This window comes from Calypte anna, chromosome 2 (genome assembly GCF_003957555.1).
Source record: "Calypte anna isolate BGI_N300 chromosome 2, bCalAnn1_v1.p, whole genome shotgun sequence".
Classification (NCBI taxonomy): Eukaryota; Metazoa; Chordata; class Aves; order Apodiformes; family Trochilidae; genus Calypte; species Calypte anna.
Window position 1 is genome coordinate 23,330,065 of NC_044245.1, and position 11,098 is coordinate 23,341,162.

An 11,098-nucleotide genomic window follows, 5' to 3' on the forward strand; every position below is an offset into this window, starting at 1 on the left:
TTGTAAATCTCTTGCCCCTGTTGTTCATCAGTTGAGCTGGAAGGTTTGGGCAATGATTCACACTCACATGGGCAAAAGGAACTTTGTTTTTCTTGCTTTGGACTGAACCCCTTGCTGTCTGTGTGCTTACAGCATGGAATTGTCACCAGAGAAATGCTTTGTTCTGAAGCTCCTGAGCAGTTTGAAATAGTACCATAGTTTTAAAAATTGAGTACTAGTCTTAGGAAGCAAAACTTGGTAACTTAGTGCTGAGGCTTTGCTTTTCAGAGTTTAGTTTTCAGAAGTTTCCAGACACTTTAAGGTGTGAAATAACTGCTAAAGGACAAACTAGCCACCCCAGCATTAGGTGCTGAACACATTGCCAGCATTATGAGCCACATATTCAACTGAGAGCAGCCCAGTGACAGTATTAAAGTAGACTAGATAATACTATATAAGGGTAAAGAAAAGCATAATTGCATTTAGATGCTAGCTGAAATGCATTGCACCTTTACATAGGCAATTGAGGTCACTAAATGGAGAAGCAAATACCATTTATGTCGGAGAGATTTCAGTGAATTAGCAAAATAGATCTTAAGCAATATGTGATTGCAAGTGAAACATTTTCCAGATAAAAGCAATATCACTTTGATAGTTAAATCATAGACAATGCTTTTGAAAAATAAAATACTTTTAAGAAAACATGCTGATTTTGTAGGCAGTGACAACTGTGTTTCAGATCTCAACTTGTTTTTAGTCTAAACTTCCAGTGTAACCACATCAGAGAGTCTCCCAGGCATGAGGTCTTGCCCTTGTTTGCATTCAAATCAGCAGCATTAAGTTGCTTATCTTGAGGCTGAATAAATAAACTCTAGTTTTCTAGTGAGACAGCACTTAATGAAGATCCACACTGAGACTCCACAAGTCTTGTCTCTTCCAACTATACCAAGGCTTTGTTGCAGTGTGTTGAAGTATGGATATGATTGGTCTGCACTAAGGTGGAAACTTCACAATAATTCTGATGTGAACACACTGTGTTGGGAAAAGTATTTTTGGTGGACTATCTTAGAAATCACTTCTTCAGAAATACTGAAGCAATTTGCAATTTACTGAACTAATTTGCAATTAGCTGGCTTTTGGATAGTAGCATTATTTATGGTCTTGATAAGGTGTTACACTAGGCTAACATACAGGGCAACTGTATGTCAGTAGCATGCATGATCAGTGGAACTTGTACACATTCTGATATCATCAGGAAACCTTTCAGTGAGGGAGAGCAGTATTTTTGTCCAGCTCTAGTGTAACTTGGCTAATATTAATTGCTTGCTACAGCACAAATTTAAAAGTAATTTATCATGAGATAGTTTGATTACAGAGATCACAAGAAAAATTAAAGTGGCCTGTATCCCTCAGGTGGGATGTCTTGGTGCTGTTTACTTGCACACTCATTTGTGTAACAGGTAGTTTGTAACTGGTTTACATTCTGTGACTCAGTGCTGGTCTCTTTGCTGTGTTGAAGTGAGACCAGCAGTGTAGCCCACTGATGCTGAACAACATCCTGTTGTCTTATTCATGTTAATCATTGTATCTTTGTTTAGATAACTCTCTGGTAACTTCTTTGACCTCCACTACCATACTGAGGGTAGTACAGCACTGATAATCAGAGGAGTGTGCAGTTCATTTGAACAAGTCATGTCATTCCTCCCTGGCAGCTTGCCCACCACTAGTTCAACACCTGCTCTTGCATCTTGAGCAGTGGACTATCACCCTTCCTCAGAGGTAATGTTTGCAGTCTTGTGTGAACACCATGGATGCAGAACTGGCAGCAGCAGTACTGGGCTGAGCTGAATTGACTCATTTTCCTGGCTGCCCGAGCAATGTGCTAGTTCTTTTGTTTTTCCTCCACCTACCTAGGGTGGAGGCTATCCTGGCTGCTCTTAATCCCTGAATTTAATGGAGGAAGTTAGAGGCAGCATGTGCCATTACATCCCTGACCAACCTCTGCTGCTCGCATTCCCCATGCCTTTTGGGATAATCTCACTGGAAGTTGCCTTGCTGTAACCATTGCCAGAATATAACTCAGATCTCAGTTTATTCTTGAGGACTCACTGTATAGTGTTCATCTTGTTCACCACAAAATCGTTGCTGTCCAAATAGAGAAGTGACACTCTCAAGCTTCTTGTCAGCTTCTTTATTCATGACATTTTATTGTTGAATGCAAGCACAAACACTATCCCCAAGGAGTGATCTGGAGTTAATACTGAGAGTATAATGTGAGCAAATAAGAATTTTCCACTTGCTTAAATTCAAAAGTTACTGTGCATTATGATAAATTTGCTCTATGTAAAAATGAGAAAAAAAGTGTGCAATCACACCTTCATGTTTGCCTTCAGGAAAATTAGTGTTTCCTTTATAGCCTACTTGTGTACAAATGCATCTTAAGGAAGAAATAAAATAATTTTTAAAAGCCAGCACAAAAACTCAAGGTGGACTTCTTAGAATATTTATATACATGAAAAAAATTGCAGTACAAGCAGCTTGTCACAAAGTCAGATTTTGCTACAACTCTTGTTAACTTTTCAGTACTTCTTTGTCTATAATGATGAAAGCTTCACTTTTATTTTCTATGAACAGGGAAGGCAATTGATCACTTAGCATGAAGCCCTGCATTAGAAGACTGCAAGTACTGTATCTATTTACTTTGTAATTAAAAAAAAATATTCTAATTCTAGGAAAAGTGAAGGAAAATTTTGCAACATGCTCAAGGGGTTTGTATTTTGTAGAACTGGGTACTTCACTGTTACTGATATTAATGGAAGCGAATGGTGCTTGACTACAGAGGTAAGGAAATGGGATCTGACCAATACCAGTCAGGAGCTGTGGCTGGGATAGCTATAAACTGGTGCCTGAGTGTACTTTTTTCCTGACACAAAGGTTAGCAGTTCCTGAGTGGTGGAGTATGCCTTCTGTAAGCCAAAGGTAATGGAGACCACTCTGGTGAATTCTGCTCAATCTGCTACCCCTTGAGTTGTGCTGGGGCTGCTCTCCCCTGGGTCTGAGGACAATGTGGGGACAGTGAAGGACGGGAGAGGCCTGGGAAGGCAGGGGACTGTGGAGTGGGGGCAGCAAGAGTTTGGAGAGGCAAGAGGAGATGGTTGTCTGCATAGGACAGGTTTGAGATGGTAAATGGGGAACTATGGCCATGCAGAGTTGGTGCTTCATCTGCCAAGGGTAGCTGAAGGCCACCATAACTCAGGCTTGGGAAGGGTCCTGCTCCCCAGGGTGTGCAGAAACCATGGGCAGGTCCTACAGCTCATGTCCCAGCATCACAGAAAACAGAGGCAGGGAAACAACTTTTTTCTGGGTGTTTCTGAATCACAACAAGACAAAACAATCTTGTTTGCACAAGAGGACCAGGCAGAGTGGGCTACAAAGCTGGGGCTGGGTGGGGTGGTGGGCTGAGGAGCAGGCAAGGTGAGGAGCCCAGCCAGCACCAACCCCCTCTGGATGGCAACCACAAGGTTTCCGCCAGGTTTCCCTGGATCCTGTTTTCCACTTCTACATTAAAAATCTCCCCTCAGGGGAGAATGAAAAGGAAATTGTGTGGTAGACTTTGCTATGTTTCCATCTGACTTTTTCCATAGAAATGGGCAGTTGGGCCCAGTGTTTCTTAAGATTTCTTTATAGTAAGAGTAAAATCCTGGTTCTGCTGAAGGCAATAGCAAGCTTCCCGTGGGCCTTGGAGGGCTGTAATTTCATCTGGGCTTCAAGATGCATTAGGATGTGCATGAAGATCTTGGGAAAAGAAAAAGTGAAAGTGAAAAATAAAGATTTCTCATCCAAAAGCTGTTCATAGTGCTTAGTTCTTTTCATCAGGCTTCAAAATATTTTCAATGCTTTTCTGATCATATTTATTAAGAATATATAGGTACTATCCAGGGCAGACATTAGCTAAGGATCTGTGACTTCAGTTCCTCAATCCTCAGTTTTGTCAAAAACAGACATCAAGGCTAGTTTCTCAAAAATGATCAGTTACAAAATACGTTTTGATTTTAGGATTTTTTTTTTAAAAGGAATAATCTCTGTTTGAAATGGGGCTACTTTTACTTCTAAAAGTGCTGACAATCTGAATGTCTAGCAGGTATTTCTACTGTCTTTTTTTTTTTTTCCAATTCTTTGTACAAGTCCCATTTTTTACTTTCTCATAAGTGCTTTTTTTCCTCACAGCAGTTCTGGAAATAGCTTTTCTTTGCAGCCGGGGAGAGGATGCCTATGTACCATCCGTGAAGACAGCCTGGAGAACAGGCACAGGCAAACTGCAAAACAACATAACTTGTGGAATTAACACTTCATGTTGACACCCATTAAAAATATTCGGGGACTGACTCAGCCTGCTTCTGTTGCACAAATAACATGCTTGGCTCTGAATGATTCAAGATCTTATCTGCTCTCAATGCTAAATTCAGTGTGGAGGGCCTGATCCTTTTCTCATTAACCTCCAAAGGAGTTTTGCTGCTCACTTCAAAGAGAATTACATCAGCAACATTTGCAGAGAAGCACACACAGTTCCTGTATCTATTCCCTTTTGTCTTTCTCTTTTTTAAAAAATTGCATTCCAAACTACAGCAAAACAAAAAAAGGCCAGGAAGCAGTCAAAATAAATCTGTGTGCAGTTGAAAGAAATCTGTGTGTTGAGCAGTGTTGTTACATGAGAGCTCTGTTTATTTGGAGTTCTTAAGTGCAAATCAAGAGTAGAAACCAGCAAGAGCTGAGATTGTCAAGGGTTTGGTTATATTTGGAGCTGAGTACCCTCAATTCCCTTTGTCCCTGTGATGGGAGCTTTTCACGGTTACAGGTATTTCTTTGCACTTTGCACAAGTATTTGCAAAGAACTGGAGCTGAGATGTTGTGGTCAGCCACTGGAAGTCATACAAGATTGTTTCTGCTGCTACCTACCACCCAATGGTAGAGAGATGGTGACAAACTTAGATAACTGCTGTTTTCTTCCAAAACCACACTTTTAGGCTTCAGTTTAAGGGGTCAGGTATGCCCATTTCCTATTTTCTCAAGCTCACTTATCTGGTTTCAAACCTATGAAGTCATCCTCTGTGGGGGATGCTCTGTGCTGTCCTGAGGGAGAAAACATGAACCAGCTCGCTTCTAGTCTTTGAGGGTTTTTTTGCCCCCTGCCCTACTGTTGCCCTGTTTGATTCGCAATCCAACTTGCCAACTCCTTGCCATGCCAGAAGATCCTTTCCTTACTCCCATGATGCAAACACCCTCTTCCCTCTTGGCTGTTGGCAGGCATCCATCCCTCTGAGCTGTTTCCTTCTCACTTTGGCAGGTCTTCTAACACAGGAATCAGGGCAAATGACATGTGGGGACACGAATCTCTGCTTTTTCTCCACTGTAACTACCTCAGCCACTGTAAACTGTCATTTTCCAGTGGGTCCTGATGAGTGTCACCATCTCAGCCTGTGTTGCTCTCCATAAATATTCTGAAATGCACAGGGAGTTCAGTCTGCAGTTCAGAGCTTAGTGTGCCCAGGTGAACACATATCTGCTCCAACCTTGAGTGGGAGTAGGAGTAGATTTTTTCCATATTTCCCTTGTGTATCCTGAAAAATAGGTTATTCTGAGGCTGTATCCCCTCTTTTTCACAAAGGAGCTACTAAGTATTTTAGATTTCTCATATTGCAAGATGGGAAGACAACTGAAATTGTAAAGTTTCAAAGGACAGGTAAGTGACCTGTTTCCAAAACATTAGTAGATGAGCTCTTTCCAAATCATCATGACAAGAGCCTAGTGTTTTGCTCTTTAGTTTGGCCTTTGCAATCTTCTGTGCTGTCTTCTTTCTGGTGTCAGAAGAACCCTAAAACCTTTCTGAAATCCACTGGTGAATTTTGACATGGTTAATATAGAAAAGCACACACTTTTGACAGTAAAACTGCTGAATATGGGAAACATCCAAAAGTTTTTGTGGAAGTACTTGGAGCCTTCAAATCCAGCTATCTTCCCAAAAGATAAGCTCTTACACATTTCATTACATTTGATGCAGCTGTTACTGATACAATTCTGTGTCTTGTTTGAGGCAAAAGGGTTAAATAATTCTAAATGCTTCTCCTAGACTTAAACTCTTATCTGTCACTGGCAGCTGGAGGACTTCACCTGAGCCTTCTCCAGCCATCCTGCAGTGCCTACTTTGCCTGGCATTCAGAAATTGCTCATGAGGTCCTGCTCTCAGTTCCTCTGTTGTATATCATCAGAAAGGTTCATGAGGAGTCCCAGAGAGCTTAATAACCTTAATAACTGGTATGAATACTTGGGGCAGCAGCATGGCTGTCAGAAGCCACTTTGCTCAGCAAGTAGATGGAAATACTGCAAGGGTGTGCAAAGACACAGACACTGCTGCCACTCTGCCCCTTCTGAGAGAAAAGGGTGGAAGATGTAAAGGAGGACAGCACATAAACATGACAATAGCTCATTAAGAAAGCCTTGATGTTCTTCTGTCATGTTTCTCCTGGAAAAGAATGAGTTTAGATAATCACAAAAGCATGTCCTGTGGCAAAAACTCCAACCCCTACCACCTCAGAGTCTGTTTGGAAGATAGACTTTTGGCAAATGCTTCAATAGCCACTGAAATGCCCAATGCATGTTAAAGATCTAACCAATAAGTTATAGGCTTTTTTTTTTTTATTATTCATTGGAGAACACTGACAAAACTGCAAACACATGTTTCTGCTGCTAAAGCTTAGCCTTATCACAGTTTGAAAATGTGGAAAATCAATTACATGCTTTGAATTACTCCCTTTATTGCTATAAAAGAATTTCTTCATTCTTCCAGGGTAGTGTACGCTTGGTAACATCTACTGCTAACAGGCTGTTAGGACTTTCTGCTAAATTAATACACTACAAGTAAACTAAACAGAAGGCCAGTGGAATGCTAAACATCCACTTTCTCCTCTGTTGTGGCTGTGCTGCAGCTTGGGAACCCTCAGCCTTGTTGCTACAACATCTGGACAACATTTGGGGCTGTCTCTCAAGTGCACGGGTGTGCACCTCCGGTGAATTTTAACTTTCAACATCTCTCTGCCTCTAATCTATATTTAATGTTTCATGACTAGTAGTCAAAGAAACTTCAGCTAAATATCAGGTTGGAATGAAAATGATCCTTGGGAAAACACTCATTTTCAGCATTCACCCACAAAGTATCTGTGACAGAGATGTTCCCTGGAGATTTGTAGCCCATTCTCTCACAGTAATAATAATTAAGACTCGTGATTACTGTGCCCACAAAATCAAAGATCGCTTCATAAAATGTACTCCCTAAAGGGACAAATTCCCTGCTCCTAACTGGATGTCAGTCAGAGGGATCAGCACCCCCAGGGATCTGGAGTCTTTGCTTGCCCTTTTCATTACTGTGTTGTTAGCATTGTGTTACTTCATATTCTTCTCAATGCAAATGAGTAGGTAATCATGTGTAAATCGTGCCCTCCAGAAGGCACATGTGGTGAGTTTTTTTCCCCAAATCTACCACAGGGATTTCTCACATGGAACATAATTACATCTCTGCCATATGGGCTCATTTATATTCTATTACAGGTTAAGCTAACACGACTCAGAAATATGCTAAAAATACCTCAAAGTATTTTGAGCACTGTCAAAACACTTGTCATTTCTTGCTTGCCTGTTTGATTGTGAGTGACTTTATATTTATTTAGAGATCCACAGTGCCAAGGTACTTCAGAAAAACAAAATCAGGCCAGTACTGTGTTGCCTGGTCTCCAAAAAATATTTGAAATTCTCTCCCATGATATTCTCTTTTGGGAATGGCAAATAGATTGGTGAGCAATGAAACTGAAAAGCCTCCAAGACATCCTTACCTGAATCAACACCTCTGTGGGTTTTAGATTTCCCAGGAGGAAAAGAGCATGATATTCAGTTGTGTAGCTTTGTCATAATTAGGCTAGATCAGGTCTGCCTTTGATGTAATTACTTTGTCCTGACAAAGCTACACTTGTGCTTTAGCCATAATAGAAAATAAAAGTGCAAACCTGTCTACCTGTGGAAGAAAGACTCTTGTGGAAATAACTGTTGCCTGAAAAATGGTGGTAAGGTAAGAATAGGTCAGTGGTGAGAATCATAAATAAATAATTTTAAAATTAAGTAGCTAATGTGACATTGCTTTCAGAATTGTGGTACTACATAATAATGTTATCTTTAAATTTCAGTGGAAATCTTTAATTTCACTGTAAGATTGTATTTGGCAAGATTTTTTTATTTTTATTTCACTGATCTCTAAAACTAACACCACTAACCTCTCTGGATAAAACATGAATCAACCACAATCGATCTTTGTTTTGTTCCTTTTATTCACAAATTCAGTATTTCACCCTTTGAAATACAATTAGGTTTCCTTTATTAGGTTTCCTAATTAGGTTTCCTTATCTCCTTTATTAGGTTTCCTAGCTAAATGTGTAGAAAGTAAATACACAGGTAGGAGGATTAGGCCAGAGGATGGGAGAGGACTGCACTAGACTTCAAATGATACACTGCAAAAGCTGTGACTGACCTTAGTTCCAAGGAGACACTTAGGAGGAACTGGATCAGGGTTTTGAGAACTGCAGCTGTATGATTCCTATAACCAGCAGATAAAATTCAGTCCTGGTCTATAAAGCTTTTGAGGATTTCAGTGCTGAAAAATTCTATCTAGATATAAAATGATCTCTATAGCGACGAAATAAATTGTAGTGTACTTTTGGAATTTGTTAATATTTTTCAGAGTATCGCTGGGACATGTTTGTTGTTTTGCTTTCTGTTTTTATTGTACTATAGAATAATCAACATTTTAGATTATTCAGCAATTGAACACCAAGCCAAACCTTTCCTGAATGTTATGTTTTCAGAGAGCAGTAATTATTGCTAACACGTACTCAGACATTTGTGTATGTAAGCAGCTAACATTAAGTGTATAAAAAGTCCCCTTGAAGTCAGACACTTAAGTATTTTTTCTAAATCAAAGCCTAGAAGCTATGTTGTCTGTGATTTTGCAATGGCATCAAACTCAAAGGAGAGAGCTTCTTTGGAGTTTGCCTTATTCTAAAAGACAGCTCACAAAACCAGCTGAAACAACGGGTTTGGTCAGAGCTGTGCACTGGTCATTGCTGAATAAGCAGAGCAGTCTGCTCAACTGTGTGTTCAGTATAGAATGGAATAAAATTTCAGGCCAGCTATAAGTTTATTACCCAGGAAAAGCATTTTTCCATCCTTTGTTATTCCTGAAGCAATATAAGGGACACAGCAGTGATTTCATACATCAGGAAGACATAAAAATACAGAGTGGCCTCCTGGGCTGTGGAAGAAAAAACCCCAAACTTCAAATCTCAGAGCTAACTAAATTAAATAATGTTTTACTTTAGCTGTTATAGACATTTGATTAAAGAACCTGCTATACAATTTATTTTCTAGTTTCTATAGCTCCAATCATGTGAAAGCATCCCATGCCCTTGGAAAAACAACCTTCCCGTTCCTCACACAAAGAAAGTCTTTAACTCAACATCTTCACAGCTTGCTTCCTTTTTCTTCAGGCAAGGTTTTTCATTTTCATTCTACAATTTCATTTAATGTAAAAGCATGGTCATTGTGGCTGCTGTGCTGAAGGATGGCTTTATGCCTCTGCTGGTTTTATGCTCTTCCCTGGGTGTCTAGCATTGAGCATTGCTGCAGCTGGGTCAGAGTGGTGGCATGAAGTGATGGCCATCCTGATGTCCCCATGTCACACCACACACAGTGTGGGCAGAGGCAACAGAGAGGGGCACGTTCAACAGGTAACAGTAATCTCAAATGTTCAAGACAACCATCATTGCAAAAGAAAGGTTGACTGCTAATATGTCCTCCTAGAGGTCCGCCTCTATTAATTGCATGCTGGAGGTGTCAATTTGATGATATTTGCATGGCAGATTTATCAGCCATATGTCAGTAAGCCAATATTTTCCTCTGGACAGTAGTCAGACATGGATTTCAAAGACAAATAGCCAGCTGGTGCTGCGCACATATGCTCAATTGTGTGTTCTGGGTGAGGCAATTATTTGTGGTTGGCACCTAGATGGAAATTCTGCTCTGCAATGGAAATGGGTGCATTTCAGCATGCATATAGTTTGCAGGAATAAATAGCTAAATCAAGTGCCTTTGTGTGAAAATTTGACTCTTATTAGTCACACTGATGTTTTAAATCAATCATTCCTGAATAAGACAGCCTGCTGAACATGATCCAGAAGCGTGCCCAGGTGGCCAAGAAGGCCAACACCATCCTGACCTGAATCAGGAACAGTGTGACCAGCAGGACCAGGGAGGTGATTCTGCTCCTATACTTTGGCCTTAATGAGGCTGCACCTTGAGTACTGTGTGCAGTTTTGGACACTGCAGTACAAGAAGGACATGATGATGCTGGAGAGGGTGCAGGGAAGGGTGACAAAGCTGGTTAGGGCTCTGGAGAACAGGATTTATGTGGAGGGGCTGAGGAAACTGGCGCTGTTCAGCTTGGAGAAGGCTGAGGGGAGACCTCATTGCTCTCTACAACTACCTGAAAGGTGTTGGCTTCTTCTGACTGATGACCATAGGACAAGGGTAAATGGGTTCAATTTGCACCAGGGGAGGTTCAAGTTGGATATTGGAACAAAATTCTTCACAGGAAGAGTGATTTAACATTGAGACAAGCTGCCCAGGCAGGATGTGGGGGCACCCTCCCTGGAGGTGTTCAAAAGATGGGTAGATGAAGTGCTACAGTGGATGGTTTAGAGGTTAGGGGTTGTAGGGAGCACAGTTGGAACTGATCATCTTAGAGGTCTTTTCCAACTTTGATGATTCTAATTTCACTATTAAGTTTGGACCTTTTTCATTTGATGGGTAAATGTGAATTGTTTTGCTGTTCAACATGAACTACTCCATGCTAATACCCAGCTCTCTGAAACCCTTCATAAATAATTATAGTTTTGCATCATCCATTTGGCTGACACGCAGTGTCTGCTTTCCAAATCTGTGTAGATGATAATCTGTCTTAATACATGTACAAATCAATTAAAGTTATTTTGTTTGCTCCTCACTGTATGCCAAATTGGGT